Consider the following 5884-nt stretch of genomic DNA (forward strand, 5'->3'; position numbering starts at 1 on the left):
TAAGAGCTTAGGCCCAATAGTGTGGAAGCCTCAAATGGAATCACAAATCACCAAAACACCTTGGAAGAACTTGAGAGAATATGTATGCACACTAAAATCGGCCCACTCTTATTTTCACACACTTGTGCCAATTTTGTGAGCCAAGGACCCCTTTATATATTATGGAGGATTAGGGTTACATCCATGTAAACCCTAATACCCATGACCTTTCATTTACATAGGATCCATGGGTTAAAAGCTCCATGGACCATCCATGAAAGCTTAGCCCAACCTAAATGAACTTGGCCCATTCCATATATATAAGAGTCCATATTTAATTAGTTCTTTTTGATCACTTAATTAATTCTAAATTAATTCTTAATCAATACTAATTAAATAATATGATTCCATATTAATATATTTGAACTTATAATATATTAATATAAATCATAAATATACTATTCTCAAAAGACTATCCATATAAATTGTGCCGGTGAAGTGCAACCCAAATGGACCATGTCGGGTCGGGTCAAGTACATACCAAATATAGTTATGGACTTAGACATTAATCCAACAGTCTCCCACTTGGATAAGTCTAAAACTATTATTGAGTATGACTTCAAAACCTAACTGGCAAAAGTAGCTCTTAAAGCCGCTGTCGAACTCTGACCTTGCCAATGACTTGTCCATTAGATAAGGGATCATATATTCCTCCATTCTAGATATCATATGCACTGAGACATGGATTATAATCATTCTCTCTGTCCATTTGTTGTTTCCCGATTTTCGATTTATGATGACTGACTGATTGAACAAATCAAATCAGTCCTGGCTTGGCCAAGCACTCACATGTGTCATCGCTAAATCATCGAGGGGCCCACAGATATCGCTTTTATCCCGAAGGTAAAAGGAATGGATAAACTTTGACATGCTGTGTTGTAAACCAATTAAAACTCCTTTAGAAGCAAATTTTGTTGTTAGTCGTGATTGTGATAAAGATGATTTTCTTGATAATATAACCAAATTTCAAAAATTGGTTGGAAAATTGATTTATTTAACTAGAACAAGACTATATATTTCTTATTTATTTCAAAATTTAAGTCACTTCATGCACAAACCTAAAAACTATCATCTAAATGTTGCCTTTAGATTACTAAGATATCTCAAAGGTAGTCCTCGTAGAGGAATTGCTATAACAAAATCTAATACATTTGAGTTAAATGGATGTGTGGATGTTGACTGGGCAAAATGTCTTTCTTTGAGAAGGTCTGTTACTAGTTATCTTATTTATATTGGTAATTCAATAGTTTCGTGGAAAAGCAAGAAGCAGTCAACTGTTTCTAGGTCTTCCACTGAGTCCGAATATAGGGCTCTTGGTTCTATTACATGTGAAATCATTTGGATTTTAAATGTATTATGTTACTTAGAATTAAAAAGTTAACCCCTATTAATGTTTTTTGTGAAAACAAATATGTTATCAAATTGACGTTAAATCATGTGTTTCACAAAAAAACAAAACACTTTGAAGTAGATCTTCATTTTGTTCGTGAAAAGGTATTAAATGGTATTTTAAAAATCAAAAGATTAGCTCTTCTAATCAAAATGCAGATTTGTTGACAAAGTCATTAGTTTTCTCACATGATTTTCTCTTAAAGTGAATTAGTTTGATAGATGTATTTAATAAAGAATAATACTATTGGTTTATTAAGTTTGAGTGGGGTATTGAAATAATACAATATTTAATGTTTTAAACTTAACATTCTTTGTATTAGTGCATTGGATATGTTTGTGTATGTTTTAATATTGTAGGGGTTTATTTGTAAGTTCTTTGGGACTGATATTGAAGTAAGTATGTTCAAAGGGTATTAAGTGTAAATCTTGTAATTGTGGTGGTTTGCGGCTCATTTTCTTCAAAGACGATGGAATAGACACCCAAATCTTTTGATCCATGAGTCGACCCTTGACCCGAGTATTTATATTAGACAAATATAGTTCTTGTACCATTATGTATTTATTCATTAGTTAGAGGGGTGTTCATGTAAGTTATTTATTAGTTAGAGGGGTGTTCTTGTAACTTATTTTCCTATTTATATCATCGTAACTCTCGTGTATCGTTCACAGAGAGTTTTTCATTAACTTTCACATGGTATCAAGCCTTGTAACTCCCAACCTTCTTTTTCCCTCCCTCTAGAATCGTCGCTCCCTTCTTCTTCCTCTCCCACCCATCAGCTTTCCTCACCCTTCAGCTTCATCATCATGTCTGACTCTAATGCTTCCTCTCTCTCTATGAACACCAAGGTTTTAGTCAAATTCCCGGTCTCGACTTTTCTCATACTTTTAGCCCGGTGGTGAAGGCGGCAACCGTCCGGGTTGTCTTGACTATAGCTGTTATTCATAATTGGCCACTCCACCAGCTTGATGTCAACAACGCCTTCCTTCATGGCCACTTGTCCGATACGGTGTATATGCGGCAACCACCAGGGTTCGAGGATCCTCGTTTCCCTGATCATGTTTGCAAGCTTAACAAGGCCATTTATGGCCTCAAACAAGCTCATAGGGCATGGTTTCATCGCCTGAGCTCCTTTCTTGTGGCAAATGGGTTCACTTGCAGTCGTGCTGATCCCTCTTTGTTTGTGTTTCAACGTGGTGCTTGTCTCATATACTTACTTGTATATGTGGATGACCTTATCCTAACAGGCTCCGACTCGGCTGTTATTCGCTCTTTTATCTCCAAGCTTCACACAGAATTCAAGATCAAGGATCTCGGTCACCTCAGCTACTTTCTCGGTTTAGAAGCCAAGCGTCTTTCGTCCGGGTTGTTTCTTAGCCAGTCCAAGTATGCTCATGCTATTGTTTCCCGTGCTAGCCTACTTGAGTCAAAGCCCGTGGCGACCCCTCTATCCCCGAGTATCTCTTTTGTTGCATCTGGTATACCTTATGCGGATCCGACCCATTATCGTTCTCTTGTTGGGGCTTTGCAATATTTGACCATCACCCGTCCTGATATTTCTTATGCCGTTAATCAGGTTAGCCAGTTTCTTCAGGCTCCTACTATTGATCACTATCAGGCGATCAAGCGGCTTATCCGATATGTTAAGGGCACCCTCTCCTATGGTCGTACTTTTTCGAGACCTACATCTACGAGCCTTGTTGGTTATTCTGATGCGGATTGGGCTCGTTGTTTGGATACGCGTCGGTCCACCTATGGGTGCTCGATCTTCCTGGGGGTAATCTTGTATCATGGAGCGCCAAAAAGCAGCCTACGGTCTCTCGCTCCAGCTGTGAATCTGAATATCGAGCCACGGCTAACACTGCTGCTGAACTCATATGGATTACTCACTTGTTGTGTGAGCTTCACTTTCTTCCCACTGGTCGTCCGACCATCTTGTGTGATAATCAGAATGCCCTATTTCTCACACAAAACCCGATGTCTCATAAGCGTGCCAAACATATCGATCTTGACTACCATTTTGTTCGTGAGCTCGTTGTATCTGGGAAACTCGTTACCATGTTTGTTCCTACCAAGCTTCAGGTAGCGGACATTTTTACTAAGAGCCTTCCACGACAACAGTTTGAACAGTTTCGTCACATGCTTCGCCTTGGACCGCCACCGATTCGCTTGAAGGGGGATATTAGACAAATATAGTTCTTGTACCATTATGTATTTATTCATTAGTTAGAGGGGTGTTCATGTAAGTTATTTATTAGTTAGAGGGGTGTTCTTGTAACTTATTTTCCTATTTATATCATCGTAACTCTCGTGTATCGTTCACAGAGAGTTTTTCATTAACTTTCACAATTTATATGGAGGAGGCAGTTGGATGGCTCATAAGTCAAGAAACTCTTTACACAGACATAGTGATACTCTCTCTTTCTCTCGTTTACGATTAGGGATTTCTGTTAGTTTTAGGGTTCATACGTATTCTGTTTTTTGTATGTTTCTATTTTTGAGTGATTTGTAAAGAGAGTAGAAAAGGATTTTGTTGTGAGGCATAGAGTTGTAAAATGTCTGTGTATCAACCTGGTTTTTAGTCATAAAGGAAACTGTTCAAGTTATAATCTTGTGTGTTTATACAGTTTTTAGCAATTTTCACATTTACCACTTATAAATAGTAGATAAAACACTTAGATGCTTAAAATAGTATTCAAATAAGTCCCAAGGAATAGGAAATCAATAATGTTGGTTCTAATTTACTTACAATTATTAAGGACAAATAAATATAAAACATGGACGATCAAAGATTGAATATTGTATATATTCTAAAGATTGAAGAGAAACAAAGATTTAAGAATTATATTACTTCATTTTCAAAACTATATATGTACTTTGTAATTGTAAGCAATATTAACATGTCTTTTTATTTTTTTATTTTTTATTTTTTTGTAAAAAATCCATTCCATGAAAAAAAACTGATACGAACTGATGAAGTTGGCCTGAAACTGGACTGACGGTTCTAAAAGGCCTGAAAAATGAAGAAAAATTAGAGTGAGAAGGGTTTGGTCCTACAAAAGACTAATCTTTTTCTGTTAGATTGTTTGAAGCCTTGCTGAAAACTTTAGTTAGTAGCAGCATTAGGGGAATTTCTCTCAATGAAAAGAGAATTAAGAAATAAAAATTGCAATATAGCCTATAAACTATACAGTTGGTCTTCTCAAAATAATTGGTACTCTTTTATAATAATCTTGAAGTTATATGTTAAAATTTTACATCTGACGACTGACATATCTAATAAATTATCAAAAATTATATGAGTAATAGGTTTACCCTTACCTAATCATCATTTCCAATTGCTAACCGAAGTTCAAAAATAATGAAAGTAAATTTTAATTATGTCAATAGCAAACAAACATTTAGCAAGACCTTTCATTCAGTCGTTGGCACTGCTCAATTATGATCAAATGGACTTCCAGCTAGCCACCGCATCCTGCACCACACCCTGCAACACATTCACTACCACCATAGGCCGTGGTGTCTCCTCCGCCATCATTTTTGTCTTTTGATTCCGCTCCTTCAGCACATGAAAAGATTATGACTGCAAAAAGGACTAGTGCAAACATCATTACACCTGCCCAAAAACCAAGTATTGATTCAAGCCCATGGATCCCACTGGTGGTATTCCATCGTTCCCTAGCCATCTCTCTATCTCCACTAACCAAGCTTCTATTGTGTATAGCCCAGGAGCCTAATCTTCTTATAAAATCCCAAAAGCCAATTTGTTTTGCTTCACTTTTGGATTCCAAGGGCCAAATTGACTGCAAAGATCTCTCCAAAAGCCAAAGATCCTTTGGTTGCTTTATAAAGGGCAAGTTTTGGAGCAACGGATAATGATACTTTTGACTGATGAAACAGTTAGAGTGATAAAAAAACAAGTTATTTTTACGTAAAATATAAAAGAAAATACTGTATAGAAAGACTTTTGCAGAGAAACTTGATCTAATGTTGGGGGTAGCACAAAGAATTGCAAGTAGAAGTTGCATCATTTTGCAACAAAAAAGAGATATTGCATGGTGGTTAATGTATCATGGCCACTAAGTTCACTTTTTCTATATATGGTGTGAAATTTAATATTTTTTAAATATTAATGGGATATCTAGTTTGACTTTGGCTAAACCTAATCCAAGCTTAACTGAAAAATGCTAATCGAATTGGGTTTAATTAAGAATATTTTTCGTGGACGTAATATGAGAAAGGTACGCCCAAATGATGAATATCGCATAGAGAAAAGGTCCGCAATACTTAAATACATGAGATATACAGCTATATAAAGCTATGAGGTGTACCCATAACATCATAATACAAAAAAGTTCAACTACCTCATCGTCATTTTCCTAGTACTTACCAGAGGAAATAACCACCATGCTAAATATTATTTTAATTTATAAACTAGAGAAGATTCTCTGGGTT

At 36.2% G+C, this 5884-nt stretch overlaps 1 long non-coding RNA gene across 1 annotated transcript; it reads right to left on the reverse strand.

Moving 5' to 3' along the window:
* Window positions 1-4263: 4263 nt before the first annotated feature.
* On the reverse strand, window positions 4264-5445 carry LOC145133920 (uncharacterized). The gene is made up of 2 exons (XR_013718825.1): window positions 4841-5445; window positions 4264-4442 (listed from the first exon to the last, which is right to left on the reverse strand). It is a non-coding gene; the product is annotated as an uncharacterized LOC145133920 (long non-coding RNA).
* Between the last annotated feature and the right edge of the window lie 439 nt (window positions 5446-5884).

The sequence above is a fragment of the Lactuca virosa genome, chromosome 8 (genome assembly GCF_052849685.1).
Source record: "Lactuca virosa cultivar CGN04683 chromosome 8, Lactuca_virosa_CGN04683_v6, whole genome shotgun sequence".
NCBI lineage: Eukaryota > Viridiplantae > Streptophyta > Magnoliopsida > Asterales > Asteraceae > Lactuca > Lactuca virosa.